At 43.0% G+C, this 17,548-nt stretch overlaps 1 protein-coding gene across 2 annotated transcripts in view; it reads right to left on the bottom strand.

Moving 5' to 3' along the window:
- Positions 1 to 17,548, bottom strand: part of CD177 (CD177 molecule) — a 28,976-nt gene that overhangs the window by 8,180 nt on the left and 3,248 nt on the right. The window lies entirely within an intron of this gene.

The raw sequence follows: 17,548 nt of genomic DNA, 5'->3' as shown, positions 1-17,548 counted from the left end.
GCAGTTTCCTCATCCCTCATAGGAACCTGGCCACCTTCTGGCCCCAGGTGGGGAAGTGGCCCAACCGCCTGTGAGGACACTGTGCGGTGGGCATTGGCCTCTTCCTGTGTTCCTGCTCCCCTAACCTCTGCCCGCCGGAGTCCTACTTCTCCTTCTTTATCTTTCCTGCCTATATTGCTCACCTTTTCTTTGGGTTTTCAGGAACTACTCTCGGGCTCTTTCCTCTGCCCTCCCAGCACAACTAGGACCAGGGTCTCTACTTGCCTCCACCCAGGAGGGGGCTGGAGGCTGACTAAATACTTATGCAAGACTTGGGCTATTCCTTGACCAAGCCAAGTGTCTTTGCCAGAAGGAGATGGAACAGCGTATGCGAGAAAACCAGATTTTCAGAGAAGAGCATCAGCAAACCCAGCCTCCTGTCTTGGCCTATTTCTGTGGCGTAAATACTCCTACACTGTCTCGTCTTAAGCTACCAATAGTTCTACAAGCAGCCTGGAAATGTCCTAAGTATTTAACAATCGGCCTTTGCAAACCAGGGCAAAGCAGCTCTAGCTCACTGGGTAGGGGAGAGACAGGGCAGGATCTGGGGCACTTGTCAGTGACGGCAAAGGCTGGATGTGGGGGTTGCAGGAAGACAGGGAGAGGAAAGGGCGAGGAGAGGGGGGAGAACAGTAGTAAATAGTAATGAACAGGTATTGAAATGTTTTTTTGACAACTCCATGCTTTCTATTTTTGTGTTTGCAAGTTTAAAATTTGCCACATAAAAACATGTTTCTCTTCTTCACTGTATCTATACTAACCAATGTGAATTTAGTGTGGTCAGTAACTATATATTGAATGAATGAATGAATGCGGAGGAAAAGACGACCACAGAGCCCTCAGTAAGTCTGTACACTGTTGCTGTGTGAATGGCGCCCTCCAGAGGTCTGGGTGGCCTTGAGCTTGTCCCTGGTGGAGGAAGGGAAAGGATGGGAACATAGGCACATAGGGTCCTAGGCAGTCAATGAAGCATCTTGTTTTAGTCAATAAATGTTCCCTGAAGCTGGACTTCGTGCCAGGCACTGTCCTAGGTGGAAAGATACAGGAAGACCCTCAAGAATGAGGCCACTGCTTCTGTTGGGCTCACAGCATACTGAAAGAGACCAACACTAATCAAATACATGAGCACAAAAGACAGTGGCTGGGTTCTGGGTGGAGAGTGAGAACCAGCTGATGGGACAGTGACTGAGCTGGGATCAGGGAGCACCACCCTGAGGTGACATCCGAGCTGAGAGCAGAATGACAACGTAGAGCTTGACCTGGAAAGGCATGTGGGAAGAGCATTCTAGCCAGAGGGAAGAGCAGGAAGAGAGTCCCTGAGGTAAGATCAAGTTTGGCTTCTGTGAGGACTAGAGAGAAGGTAGGTAACTAGACTGTAGTGGAGAAGAGGAGAGTGAGTGATTGACGGTGAGTGGAAAGGCAGGCCGGGTCCAGCAGTGTAAGGACCAAGTCAGGACATTAAGGCAATCTTCCTGGTGTTCTGGCGTATTTCTAGTGGCAAATGCAGAGAGGCTGGGTGAGAGGCTGTTTAGCAAAAATTCCAACAGTCCTTGTTGTGTAAGACTGTTTCCTACCAGGCCGGATTCTGTGGCTCCCTGATTGCATAGCCCTGGGTCATTCACTTCCCTTCTGTGGACTTCTTCACCCTCTTCTGTAAAGCAGGCATGATGACTATCTGCACTTTTTGGACTATGGTGATTATATGTATGTAACCTAAAGTACGTTCTCAACAAATGATATAAATGGGATATTCTGAGCCCTCACTCTGTCCCAAGTCCAGACACTTAGTGTATTTCAACTCAATCATGACAACTACAGGGAGATCCTATTGGATCAACTGGCCAATTAGCCCAATTTTATAGGTAAAGAAACTGAGCCCCAGAGGAGTTAAATAACTTGCCCAAGGTCACACAAAGTGGCAGATATAACTGCCCAACAAAGATTCATGCTGTCTTCAGGATGCAGTTATTACTAAGAGGAAACTGCCCAGCCCCCCCTGCCTCCAGGTAGACCATGTGACCACTTTCCACCAATGGAATGTGGGTGGGTGGAATCTGTCCAGCCAAGCTCTGCACTTCCCAGCCCCCACTTGCCTCTAGGTAGACCATGTGAAGAGTTCCCTCCAACCAGAAGTGGGCAGAAATGACAGGGTGGAGCAGAATGAGGGTCCCCCAGGCCAGGCAAGGACTTTGGCTCTACTCTTGAGTTGGGGAGCCAGTGAAGGTGGAAAGAGAGAAAAGGGACATGAGTGACCTGTGTTTTGTCTGGATCCCAGTGGCTGCTAGGTTGAGAGCAAGGATGTCTTATACTTCATTCCCTGTTAAAATACTTGGAGTAGCTTTGAATTCTGTCTAGTGTATTTTCCACCCCTTAGAATCAGTGGGGGTTGGAGAATTGGAAGGTGGGCACTGCTTTCTTCCACCCAACAGATTAGAGTCAGAAAAAACCAATTATTTTGAGGCAGCCATTCTTCAAACAGAATCAAGTATTTATTGAGCACCCAGGTGTGCCAGGCAAAGGCTTGTTGGGCATTTTGCCTGAATTTAATTTTTGTGGTCATATGCCAGTGATGCAGGTATTTATGCCAAATGACCAAGACCATGACCCTTGGAATCCCTGCCACATACTAAATACCCTTCTGAGCACTCAGCTTTCCCATTGCAAGATGGGGATAAAAATTCCCATCTCCTAGGGTCATTGTCAGGGTCAAGTGAGGTAATGAAAGGAAAGCATATTATGTGGAGTGTATTATGCACAGAGCAGGCCTTGCTTGATATAAGGGAAGTGGGTTTGATTTGAAGGCTGTTAGTATCAGCCACCAACTTCTTGAGCACGCTGCATGTATCACTGTGTGTGCGTTCTCTCATTCTCATTCAGACTTCCTACTTATTTCCAGAGGACTTTGAATATTTACAGTACAGACCCATGTGGCATGATAAGGATGTACACAGAGTATATGGGAACTCAGAAAAACGGCAACCAAACAAGGGTTGATCCAGTCTGGAAACACCTGAGGTGGCTTTCTGGAGGCAGTGACATTGGAAATGTTGTTGGCAGAACTACAAGGGGAAAAACCTGGATGAGAGAGGATGCTTGGTAGATTTAGAGGATAGAGAAGAATGGGTAGTGTGGAAACTCATAAGGAAAAAGGGAGTGCACAGAAAAGGAAGTGCACATGATCCTTTATGTTCAACCCCACCCTTACCAGGAGAAACGCATACTACAACCACACAGAGAATGTTTCATTAATCAGCTTGGCAGAAATTGAAGTGTGCTAGCCCCTCATGTACTGAATCTACGGAGAAACAGTGGCTCTTCTGCACAGCAGGTTAACAGTACATATCGGTAAAATCCCTGGGGAGGGTAATTTGGCAGTTCCCATCAAAATCAAAACTGTACTTACATTCTGATAACCAGTCCACTTCTGGGAATTGAAAGCATATGAAATTACATCCGTGCAAGGCTAGTCACCTCAGAACTGTTGGTATGGTCAAACACTGAAATGTTTGTGAACAGGCAGCTGGTTAAATTAGCCACTGTCTGTATCATGGACTCCTTTGTGGCTATTAAGGAATGAGAGATCTCTCTATCTTCAGATACAGAAATACTTCCAGGATATGCTATAAAGTGGGGAAACAAGAGGCGGGGCAGTGTATTGTGTGCTATGTTTTTCATAAGTAAAGGGGAAAATGAGAAAATAATTCTTTAATGGCCAATAAGCATATGAAAAGATGATCAACATCACAAGTCATTAGGGAATTTTTATTGGTTTCCAGACCCAGTTCCAATGTTGATGGGGGTGTGTTCCCCAACACACACACCAGGCGATTCTCAGACACTAGTAGGATGTCCAAGATTCCAACTCAGTTTCGACACATAAGACAAATGTTGCATGATTCCTGTTACATGAAGTACCTAAGGTAGCTAAATTCAAAGAGATGGAAAGTAGAAAGGTGGTTGCCAGGGGCTGGTGTGGGGTTATTGATTAAAGGGAACAGAGTCTTCAGATGACAAAGTTTTGGAGCTGGACGGTGACAGGGGTTGCACAATGATGTGAATGTACTTAATGCCACCAAACTAAAAAATGGCTAAGGTGCTAAATTTTATGTTATGTATGTTTTACGACAGTTTTTAAAATTCTTATTTGACTTGCATAAAGAAACTATAGAAAGCTTTGTAATTTGCTAATAGCAGAAATCACCACTGGGGGCCCAGGCAGATAGGAAACGGGATGAAACAGAGACTTTCGTGCTTTCACACATATATCATTTTTGAGCTATGTAAGTATAACATCTCTTCAAAAAATTAAGTTGAAAACAGTAATGTAATATAACTGAAGAATGGGGTTAGGAGGGCCAAATCATGCAGAGCCCTGTGTGCTTTGGATAGGGTCCAGTGGACTTGGGGAACTCTGGAAAGGTAACCAGATTGGAGAAGGACCTGAGAAAGATCATCTCAGCCAAAGGGAAAAGAAGGGACTGGAGGCTAGTGGGCACCGGTGGTGACAGGGTGGCCAGGGGAAGGCCATTGCCTAAATTCAAAGAATTGATGGTGGTCAGAACTTGGGTAGCAGTAAAAGAGATTTTAGGGTACAGGAGGGCCAGGAATGGATGCTGAGAGCAAGAAAAGTGGGGTGACTGGGTGCACAGGGAGCCTTTCCCTAAGAGGGACAACCAGGGACAGGAGCTGATTTGGGAGTAAATAATCCAACTCACTCCAGCTGGTAGAAGCAGAAAAGGAATTTACTGAAGGACACTGTAGAGAGATCACAGAACTCCCAGGGAATCAGAGAAGCAGGCTCGAAGGTCGTGTGGCCCAGGACAACTCCCAGGTGATGGGCCAGGGACAGCCTGGGTCAAGCTCTTTTGACCACTGTCAGGCCCAGAAACTGCAACGCACACTGCACTGCTGAAGCTGGCCCTGGAGTCCAGAAGCTTCTGCACCACCACCACCACTCACCCTCGCTCAGACCAACCAAGGTCGTGTGCCCTCTGCTTTGTGGTGCTGTTTGCTTACAAGCCTGTGTCTTGCGGGTGCCTCTGACTGGACAGGCCTGGGTCCCATGTCTATGTGATTCCTGTAAGGGATCCTGGGAGAAGTTTTCTGGCTTTTGCCCTGGAGAGGCAGAAAACTCCCCAGATACAGCAAAGGCATTGAAGACATGCTGGGCAGCCAGAACATGAACTGTGGCCACCACAAGATTTTCCAATGGACATCCCAGTGGAGATGTCCAACGGGGAGCTGGACATCCAAGCCTGGAGCTCAGGAGCCAGGTCCTGCTTAGAGTTAACAGATTTGAGAGGCATGTGCTATGGAAGAGAAGTCATGAAAGGAGAGTGGAGGGCTTATGAACATGGGGGTGGAGCCAGCACTGGGCCACAACCACATTAAAAGGCTGGTGAAGCAGCCTAAAACAGAAGAGCGGCTAGCAAAATGATGTCTTACAAATTCACCAGGTTGGGGGTGTCAGGAGAATGTAATTAAAAGGAAAGGCGCCTCTCAACCCCCAAACCCTCCACACAGGTAGAAGAGGGAATCAAAGGCAGTTGTATGACTGACTGAGCATTAAAGCCAGAATGGGATGAGCATCACAGGCAATCCACTAAGAACTGCAAAGACAGAAAGAAAGCTGACCCCTTATGTGGCCAGGCAGATATAAGCCATTACACAAATGTTACACAACAGCTAGTCAAATAAGAGGACTGGACGGCAACACTTGTCACACAGTTTATCCTAAATTCACCTGGTAATGGGGTGGCCGGCTGTGTCAGCTAATTGGCTTTCTCCAAAGGAAAAATGAACTTCTCATATCTTGATGGAGATAGTTTTGCAACTTGGAGGGAGGGGCCCGCCTGACTCAGGCTCCTGCCCACCCTCACACACACCTGGGTGATGGGGGCGGGACCTTCCTTGCCATTACATTTCAAAGCTGGCAAGAGGCTATTTAAATTTTTTAGAAGATTTCCATACGCCTCTCAGAGATAAAGAAGTTCAATGATACATTTTTCTATAGAAAATGCTCTGAAATAAAGGGGGATCTCTTTCCCTTTTTGTGCCAGGGAAGATGAAGTTTTCTTTCCTTTTTGATTTGCATTTACCCTTAGGGGGCTGATGCCAGGAAAGAAGTACAGTGTTGGGTCAAATGCCCCAACACCAGCCTGAGCAGCACCGGGCAAGTGTAGCAATGGAAGAGGATGTTGGTGACTTTGGTAAGAGGGATGTTCGAGAAGGGGGCGATGGAAAGCGGGTAAGGAAGGGTGAGTGGAAGGTGAAAACATAGAAGCAAAGAAATGTATCCAGGCAGCTGAAGATATGTGACTGAGAAGGGGGGAGGCGGTGGGAGGAAGAATAAGCCAGGAAGTGAGTTTTTTTTTCTTCAAAAAGCTGCTTGGTAGGACTTGTAGGAAGGGTGACAGAGTCATGCAGAGGAAGTGTAACCTAATAGGGGTCCACTGCCAAACTTGCACAACAACCCAACATGGGGCATTGGCTTTTGCAAAAGGAAAAACCTTTTTTGCAAGGTGGTGGAATAAGAAGACAGGAGGCAAAGTCCAAATTCATCTCCCCACTCATTAGCAAAAGAGGCTTTTTAAGGGGCATGGTAAAGTGGGATTGTTTGAGAGTCCTACTCAGGTTTCTCCATCCCACAGTGATTTATCCTCTGATCCCCCTGCTGGCCATTTTTAATGTATTAGGTAATTACTGGAATTAGTTGCATGCTGATTTGGGACACAGTTCCTCATAAAAAAGGCCAATGACTGGGCAAATGGGTTTATCCTGGGCATGTTCTAGTTGGCTCCACCTGGATCTAGCAGGTGTCTGGTGAGAGCCTGATGGGCTTGGAGGCTTCCAGTTGTTCTCTGGAAAATAAGGGTTGTCCGTGACTGTTACCCTGCAAGGCATAGTTTCAGGGGAAGTGGAAGGCTGGCAGGGCACAGGCTGCCTCACACACTGTTACTCCGAGCAGCACTATCTCTGGGGGTGAATGGATGCTTGCAGAATGACTACTTTAGGTTCTTTAGAGTTCAAGTCTGCAGTGCAAATAACAGTCAAGGCTTTAGGGTTAGGGGTCAGGGCTCAGCCTGGTCAGGGTAAGGAACTGGTTATGAGAAGATCTTTATGGTCAGAATGTGGGCTTCGTGTGGGGTCAGAGTTAAGGATCGCCTGATTCTAGGATCAGATCAGAGGTCAACATCCAGGGGAGAAGCTGATTTTCAGTTGCCCTAAACCTGGACTTCATCCTGTCTCTACTTACTTTTTCTCCTTTATTTTCTAGCCAATCTGCTTTTGCTACTATACTTCATTCCTCTCTCTCTCTGTCTCTCCTCCTCTTTTTTCTTCCCCTACTCTTATCTTTGTAACTCATTCTGGCGGAATTTAAACACCTTTTTAAAAAGTTATTATTAAAATGTCATTAATAAACAATCTTATGTTGGTTTCAAATGTACACCACAGGGGTTCATCAGCCCCTGAGATAAATTTATATTTTGATTGCAAATTATTATGCCTCTTTATTCCCCTCCCTTTCCTACTTGATAACCACTAGTCACTTCTCAGTGTCTATGAGTCAAATGCTGGTTTGCTCCTTCTGTTTTGCTTTGTTTTTGTATTTCACAAAGAAGTGAAAGCACGTGGTTTTTGGTTTCTCCACCTGGCTTTTTTCACTGAACATAATACCCTCTAGATCCATCCATGCTGTTGAAAATGGCAGGATTTCTTTTTTATGGCTGAACAACATTCCATTGTGTATATGTACCACCTCTTCTTTATCCATTCATCTATTGATGGACACTTAGGTTGCTTTCATACCTTGGCTATTGCAGATATCATGGTGATAAACCTAAGGGTGCATATATCTTTTTGAGTCAGTCTTTGGGTAAATTCCTAGGAGTACTAACAATTGGCCTTTGCAAACCAGGGCAAAGCAGCTCTAGCTCACTGGGTAGGGGAGAGACAGGGCAGGATCCGGGGCACTTGTCAGTGACGGCAAAGGCTGGATGTGGGGGTTGCAGGAAGACAGGGAGAGGAAAGGGAGAAGAGCGAGGGGGGAGAACAGTAGTAGAGTAAATAGTAATGAACAGGTATTGAAATCATGTGTTTTTTTGACAACTCCATGCTTTCTATTTTTATTTGTGTTTGCAAGTTTAAAATTTGCCACATAAAAACATGTTTCTCTTCTCCACTGTATCTATACTACTAACCCATGTGAATTTAGTGCAGTCAGTAACTATATATTGAATGAATGAATGAATGCGGAGGAAAAGACGACCACAGAGCCCTCAGTAAGTCTGTACACTGTTGCTGTGTGAATGGCGCCCTCCAGAGGTCTGGGTGGCCTTGAGCTTGTCCCTGGTGGAGGAAGGGAAAGGATGGGAACATAGGCACATAGGGTCCTAGGCAGTCAATGAAGCATCTTGTTTTAGTCAACAAATGTTCCCTGAAGCTGGACTTTGTGCCAGGCACTGTCCTAGGTGCAGAGATACAGGAAGACCCTCAAGAATGAGGCCACTGCTTCTGTTGAGCTCACAGCGTAGTGAGAGAGACCAACACTAATCAAATACATGAGCAAAAAATACAGCGCTGGGTTCTGGGTGGACAGTAGAACCAGCTGATGGGACAGTAAGTGACTGAGCTGGGATCATGGAGGGTCTCCCTCAGGAGGTGACATTTGAGCTGAGTGAAGAATGAAGACTGCCCTGGAAAGATATGTGGAAAGAGCATTCTAGGTAGAAGGAAGAGAAGGTACAGAGACCATGTAGTAAGACCAAGTTTGGCTTCTGTGAGGATTAGAAAGAAAGCAGTTAGCTAGACTGTAGTGGAGAAGAGGATACTGATAGATGATGAGAGTGGAAAGGCAGGCCGGGGCCCAGCAGTCAGGACATTAACTTCCCCTCCTTGAACTCCATCATCGTCTTCTGTAAAGTAGGTGTGATGATTATCCACAACTCATCAGCTGTGAGGAGGATTAAGATCTGTAATGCAAAGTGTGTTCTCATTGAATGAGAAAAACAGTGAATATTCTCAGCCCTTAAAATGTTCTAACCCTAACAGGAGCCTCACAATTGGACGGAAGCGTCCCAGCACAATCAGCCCAGAAGCTGGGAATCCCGGGGAACTCCGGGAGCCCTAAATCCCTGGGTGGCAGCGCAGCTCTGAGGCACCTCAGGGCGATAAACAGCCTCCCGCCCACTCCCCACAGATGCAGCGCAGCTCCGCTATAGTGGAGCAGCAGCCTGAGAGCGGCCACGCCCACAGCAGCAGGCCTCATCTCTGTGCAGCTGCCCAGCACAAGTGGTTAGGTGTTGCCATTCTCCCAGGAGAGGAAGGCCACAAACTAGCAAGGAGGGACGTTCTCCCAGCTGACACATGTGCCAGCTCCCCACAACTACCTCCCGCTATTGCCATGAAAAGGCAGAAGAATTTGATCCAGACCAGACTAACAGAGACAACCCCTGAGAAGGAGCTACGGGAGATAGACCTAACCAATCTTCCTGAAAAAGAATTCAAAATAAAGATCATAACCATGCTGATGGAGCTGCAGAGAAAAATGCAAGAGCTAACGGACAAAGTAGGGAAGTAGATTACAGAAATAAAAATCTCTGGAAGGACTTAAAAGCAGAATGGACAAGATGCAAGAGGCCGTTAATGGAAAAGAAACCAAAGAACAGGAATGCAGAGAAGCTGACGCAGAGATAAAAGGATCTCCAGAAATGAAACAATTTTAAGAGAACGGTGTGACCGATCAAAATGGAATAATATGCACATTATAGGGGTACCAGAAGAAGAAAGAGAAAAAGGGGTAGAAAGTGTATTTGAAGAAATAATTGCTGAAAACTTGCCCAAACTGGGGGAGGAAATAGTCACTCAGACCACGGAAGCACACAGAACTCCCAACAGAAGGGACCCAAGGAGGACAACACCAAGACACATAATAATTAAAATGGCAAAGATCAAGGACAAGTTTTAAAGGCAGCTATAGAGAGGAAAAAGGTCACCTACAAAGGAAAACCCATCAGGCTATCATCAGACTTCTCAACAGAAACCTCACAGGCCAGAAGAGAATGGCATGATATGTTTAATGCAATGAAACAGAAGGGCCTTGAACCAAGAATACTGTATCTAGCACAATTATCATTTAAATATGAAGGAGGGATTAAACAATTCCCAGACAAGCAAAAGTTGAGGGAATTTGCCTCCCACAAACCACCTCTACAGGGTATTTTAGAGGGACTGCTCTAGATGGGAGCACTCATAAATAGATGTCACCAGAGAAAATAAAATCACAGCAAAGAAAGCAGACCAAATACTAACTAAAGGCAAAAAATTAAATCAACAACCCACAAAAGCAGTCAAAGGAAACACAAAAGAGTACAGAATAAAACACCCAATATATAAAGAATGGAGGAGGAGGAATAACAAGGGAGAGAAATAAAGAACCATCAGGCAGTGTTTATAATAGCTCAATAAGCGAGTTAAGTTAGACAGTAAGATAGTATAGAAGCTAACCTTGAACCTTTGGTAACCAGAAATGTATAGCCTGCAATGGCAATAAGTACATATCTTTCAATAATCACCCTAAATGTAAATGGACTGAATGCACCAATCAAGACACAGAGTAACAGAATGGTTAAAAAAGCAAGACCCATCTATATGCTGCTTACAAGAGACTCACCTCAAACCCAAAGACATGCACAGACTAAAAGTCAAGGGATGGAAAAACATATTTCACACAAACAACAGGGAGAAAAAAGCAGGTGTTGCAGTACTAGTATCAGACAAAATAGACTTCAAAACAAAGAAAGTAACAAGAGATAAAGAAGGACATTACACAATGATAAAGGGGTCAGTCCAACAAGAGGATATAACCATTCTAAATATATATGCACCCAACACAGGAGCACCAGCATATGTGAAATAAATACTAATAGAATTAAAGGAGGAAATAGAATGCAATGCATTCATTTTAGGAGACTTCAACACACCACTCATTCCAAAGGATAGATCCACCAGACAGAAAATAAGTAAGGACACAGAGGCACTGAACAACACACTACAACAGATGGACCTAATAGACATTTATAGAACTCTACATCCAAAAGCAACAGGATACACATTCTTCTCAAGTGCACATGGAACATTCTCCAGAATAGACCACATACTAGGCCACAAAAAGAGCCTCAGTAAATTCAAAAAGATTGAAATTCTACCAACCAACTTTTCAGACCACAAAGGTACAGAACTAGAAATAAATTGTACAAAGAAAGCAAAAAGGCTCACAAACACATGGAGGCTTAACAACATGCTCCTAAATAATCAATGGATCAGTGACCAAATAAAAATGGAGATCCAGCAATATATGGAAATAAATAACAACAACAACACAAACCCCAACTTCTGTGGGATGCAGCGAAAGCAGTCTTAAGAGGAAAGTATACGGCAATCCAGGCATATTTAAAGAAGGAAGAACAATCCCAAATGAGTAGCCTAACGTCACAATTACTGAAATTGGAAAAAGATGAACAAATGAGGCCTAAAGTCAGCAGAAGGGGTACATAATAAAGATCAGAGAATAAATAAATAAAATTGAGAAGAATAAGACAATAGAAAAAAAATCAATGAAACCAAGAGCTGGTTCTTTGAGAAAATAAACAAAATAGAAAAGCCTCTAGCCAGAATTATTAAGAGAAAAAGAGAATCAACACACACAACAGAATCAGAAATGAGAAAGGAAAAATCACAATGGACCCCACAGAAATACAAAGAATTATTAGAGAATACTATGAAAACCTATATGCTAATAAGCTGGAAAACGTAGAAGAAATGGACAACTTCCTAGAAAAATACAACCTTCCAAGACTGAACAAGGAAGAAACAGAAAATCTGAACAGACCAACTACCAGCAACGAAATTGAATCAGTCAAAAAACTACCCAAGAACAAAACCCCCGGGCCAGATGGATTTACCTCGGAATTTTATCAGACATACAGAGAAGACATAATATCCATTCTCCTTAAAGTTTTCCAAAAAATAGAAGACGAGGGAATACTCCCAAACTCATTCTATGAAGCCAACATCACCCTAATACCAAAACCAGGCAAAGGCCCCACCAAAAAAGAAAATTACAGACCAATATCCCTGATGAATGTAAATACAAAAATGCTCAACAAAGTATTAGCAAAGCGAATTCAAAAATACATCAAAAGGATCACACACCATGACCAAGTGGGATTCATCCCAGGGATGCAAGGATGGTACAACACTTGAAAACCCATCAACATCATCCACCACATAAACAAAAAGGACAAAAACCACATGATCATCTCCATAGATGCTGAAAAAGCATCTGACAAAATTCAACATCCATTCATGATAAAAACTCTCAACAAAATGGGCATAGAGGGGAAGTACCTCAACATAATAAAGGCCATATATGATAAACCCACAGCCAACAACATACTAAACAGCGAGAAGCTGAAAGCCTTTCCTCTGAGATCGGGAACAAGACAGGGATGCCCACTCTCCCCACTGTTATTCAACATAGTACTGGAGGTCCTAGCCACGGCAATCAGACAAAACAAAGAAATACAAGGAATCCAGATTGGTAAAGAAGAAGTCAAACTGTCACTATTTGCAGATGATATGATATCGTACATAAAAAACCCTGAAGACTCCACTCCAAAACCACTAGAATATCGGAATTCAGCAAAGTTGCAGGATACAAAATTAACACACAGAAATCTGTGGTTTTCCTATACCTATAACAATGAACTAATAGAAAGAGAAATTAGGAAGACAATTCCATTCACAACTGCATCAAAAAGAATAAAATATCTAGGAATAAACCTAACTAAGGAAGTGAAAGACCTATACCCTGAAAACTATAAAACACTCTTAAGAGAAATTAAAGAGGACACTAAAAAATGGAAACTCATCCCATGCTCTTGGCTAGGAAGAATTAATATCATCAAAATGGCCATCCTGCCCAAAGCAATATACCGATTTGATGCAATCCCTATCAAATTACCAACAGCATTCTTCAGTGAACTGGAGCAAATAGTGGAAAAATTTATAAGGAAACACCAAAGACCCCAAATAGCCAAAGCAATCCTGAGAAGGAAGAATGAAGTGGGGGGTAGCTTGCTCTCCAACCTCAAGTTCTACTACAAAGCCACAGTAATCAAGACAATTTGGTACTGGCACAAGAACAGGGCCACAGACCAGTGGAACAGAATAGAGACTCCAAACATTAACCCAAACATATATGGTCAATTAATATATGATAAAGGAGCCATGGACATACAATGGGGAAATGACAGTCTCTTCAACAGATGATGCCAGCAAAACTGGACAGCTACATGTAAGAGAATGAAACTGGATCACTGTCTAACCCCATACAAACAAAAGTAAATTTGAAATGGATCAAAGACTGGAATGTAAGTCATGAAACCATAAAACTCTTAGAAAAAAACATAGGCAAAAATCTCTTGGACATAAACATGAGTGACTTCTGCTTGAACATACTTCCCGGGCAAGGGAAACAAAAGCAAAAATGAACAAGTGGGACTATATCAAGCTGAGAAGCTTCAGTACAACAAAGGACACCATCAATAGAACAAAAAGGCATCCTACAGTATGGGAGAATATATTCATAAACGACAGATCCGATAAAGGGTTGACATCCAAAATATATAAAGAGCTCATGCACCTCAACAAACAAAAAGCAAATAATCCAATTAAAAAATGGGCAGAGGAGCTGAACAGACAGTTCTCCAAAGAAGAAATTCAGATGACCAACAGACACATGAAAAGATGCTCCACATCGCTAGTTATCAGAGAAATGCAAATTAAAACCACAATGAGATATCACCTCACACCAGTAAGAATCACCACCATCCAAAAGACAAACAAATGTTGGCCAGGTTGTGGAGAAAGGGGAACTCTCCTACACTGCTGGTGGGAATGTAAATTAGTTCAACCAGTATGGAAAGCAGTATGGAGGTTCCTCAAAAAACTCGAAATAGAAATACCATTTGACCCAGGAATCCCACTTACAGGGATCTACCCTAAGAATGCAGCACTCCAGTTTGAAAAAAACAGATGCACCCCTATGTTTATAGCTGCACTATTTACAATAGCCAAGAAATGGAGGCAACCTAGGTGTCCATCAGTAGATGAATGGATAAAGAAGATGTGGTATACATACACAATGGAATATTACTTAGCCATAAGAAGAAAACAAATCCTACCGTTTGCAACAACATGGATGGAGCTAGAGGGTATTATGCTCAGTGAAATAAGCCAGGCGGAGAAAGGTAAGTACCAAATGATTTCACTCATATGTGGAATATAAGAACAAAGGAAAAACTGAAGGAACAAAACAGCAGCAGAAACAGAGAACCCAAGAAAGGTCTAACAGTTCCCAAAGGGAAAGGGACTGGGGAGGATAGGTGGGGAGGGAGGGAGAGGTGGGGGGAAGAACAGAGTGCATTACAATTAGCATGTATAATGTGGGGTGGGGCATGGGGAGGGCTGTGCAACACAGAGAAGACAAGTAGTGAACCTACAGCATCTTACCATGCTGATGGACAGTGACTAATGGGGTATGTGGGGGGGACTTGGTGAAGGGGGTAGTAAACACAATGTTCTTCATGTAATTGTAGATTAATGATGCCAAAAAAAGAAAAGTAGGAACCTAAACATTGTGATGACAGCAAGAGCAGAGGCTTAAAGGCTTTAACACATCTATCATGCTGGGTGTTACCCAATGCTTTACATGTACTAACATGTTATCAGCATTAATAGTTCATCTGAGGAAGTTCTGTGCCCATCTTATGTTACAGAGGGAAAACAGTGTCACAGACACTGTAAGAAACTGGTCTCTGGTCCAACAGCTAAGAAACAACACAGCAAGTGCCTGAACTCAGATGGTCGACCTTTACAATTAAACAAAGAATCAAACAGCTAAGTAACAGAGCACTAAAGTACACGGACAGAGGGTCCTCTACAAGGAAACTGGAAATAACTTCAAGGTTAACTACTTGGGACTGCATAAAAGGATATTATACATGCACACATACGCATTCAAAAAGTACATTAACAGGACAGTGGAAGAAATAGGTAGAAGGCCAAGGAACATACTGAAGATATAATTTCCATTGCTAAAAATATAAACTTGTTTACCATAAGATGTCTTTTAAAACAACAATGGTCTTACACATCTATGTTCTTGTACATGTACCTACAAATACACCAATTACCTGCTGTGGGAAAAGATGTCTCTCGACTAATTTTTGAATTGTTTTTTTTTCATCATCATTTTTATGTGTATGTATTTCACCATCTTTGGGACAATGAAAATAAACCATTGGTACTTATTTCAGTTTGTCAGCATCATTCAATAGGAGGACAAGGGGAAAGTACAAGGAAAAAAATCGACAATACTTCATTCCCTATAAAATACCCATATACAAAAATATAATTTTATCCACTCAAATTTAAATATGTAGCCATTAAACAAAGCCAAATAGACTGTTTACTGCACTAATAATGACTCGAGCTTTGGAAGTTATCAGCTTTACACATTACATTACAGCTCATTACTAAAAAAAAAAAAGACCACAAAAATGAACACTAGAAACAACTACTGAATAATTGAAAAATCATGAAGAAAGGATATTGGGGAAAAAAACTGTTATTACACTAGAAATTTCAACAAACGCCGTGATCACTACAACACTGGATGCATTTCTTCTGAAATTATGGTGGAGAAAAGGGCACTGCCTAGGGCTCCTGCCATTCACCCCTGTCCAGGCAAACTATAGATGCACGAATCTCAGGACAGGGAGAGACTCAAAAGGAAAGAGGGAAAGATCCTCGATGCCACCGGGATGCTCCAGACAGCAGCAGCAGTAGCTATATCAGAACACAGGAAAGAGGCCAGACAGGAAATGTCACAAGAGACAAAGGACAGTATAATGGCAAGAGGGACAATTCCTAGGAAGATGCAGCCACTATAAACGTGCCTGCACTCTCACACCGATGAAGCAAACACTGAAGGAAGGGACAGAGAAACAGACAGCATCACAGAAATAGTATGAGAGTCAACACCCCAGTGTTAATATGGACAGAACAACCAGCCAGACGAGCAAGGAGGAGCCCAAGGACTCACACAGCTCCACAGCCCGACGGGCCCGACAGCCGGGAAGGACACCCCCCCGCAGCCGCAGGGCACCTTCTACGCAAGCACACGTGGGACATTCTGCAGGACAGGCCACATGTTATGACACAAAACAAACCAGAAATGTCTAAAGATTGAAATAACAGTATGTATTTTCTCTATCCACAGTGAAGCTAGAAACAAATAGCAGAGGGAAAACAAGACAACTCGACAACATGTGGAAATAATACACCTCATGTTTAGACAATAAATGGGTCAAAGAAGAAATCACATGGATTTTTAAAACTATCACGATTAAAAACGGAAATACAACACAGCAAACTTGGGGGATGTAATGACGGCAGCACTGAGGAGGATGCCTGCAGTGGTTAAGTCTTACATTACAGAAAAGGAGTGGTCTCCAATCAGAAATAGGATTTATACCTCAAGAAATCAGAAAAATTACAAACTGCACCAAAATTTAGCAGAAGGAATAAGATCAGAGCAGGGAGAAATGAAACAGAATAGGAAAACTACCTAAAAATCAAGAGACCAAGAACAGGTTTTCTGAAAGATTTAGAAATTGACAAACATTTAGCTAGACTGAGAGAGAGACAGAGAGAGAAAACGAGCCCTCAAATCAAAAATGAAAGGGGGACACTGCAACAGGTGTCACAGAAATGTTGCAAATGGTCTATAAGAAAGTACTATGAACAATTATATGCCAAGAAATTACATATCCTAGAAAATACAGGTACATTCAGAGAACATACAACCTTGCAGACCGCATCACCAAGTAATAAAGAAAATGTGAACAGTTACCACGAGAGAGAGTCAAGCAGTCATCAGAAACCTCCAACACACACCCAGGACCAGAAGGCTTCCCCAGGAGCCTATCAAATACTTACAGAAGAATAAACATGAATCCTGCTATAAATCTTCAGGAACACTTGTATGGAATCGCATGATTCTGACACCAAACCCAGAAAAAGACACAGGAAGAAAAGTAGAGACCGATATTCCTGAAGAACATCAATGCAGAAATCCTTAACATACGAGCAAATGAAACTCAACAGCACATTAAAACCAGTACAGACCACCGCAAGTAGAATTATTCCTGTACGGCTAGGAATATTCAACAGACAAAAACCACTCAATGTTAATGCACTCCATTAACAGGAAGGAAGGGAAAAGAAACACACAATCATCTCAGTTAATGGGAAAAAGTCGTTGACAACGTTTGACAAACTCTGAAAATAAATAAACACTGAAGGAACCAGGAATAGTAAACACAAGGCCCCTATATGAAAGGCACACACAGAATGGCACACGCAACAGTGAGACCGGAAGCTT

The sequence above is a fragment of the Manis pentadactyla genome, chromosome 15, assembly GCF_030020395.1.
Source record: "Manis pentadactyla isolate mManPen7 chromosome 15, mManPen7.hap1, whole genome shotgun sequence".
NCBI classification, from domain to species: domain Eukaryota; kingdom Metazoa; phylum Chordata; class Mammalia; order Pholidota; family Manidae; genus Manis; species Manis pentadactyla.
Note: the sequence above shows the minus strand (reverse complement) of the source record. Positions and strands in the feature narration are given on the sequence as shown.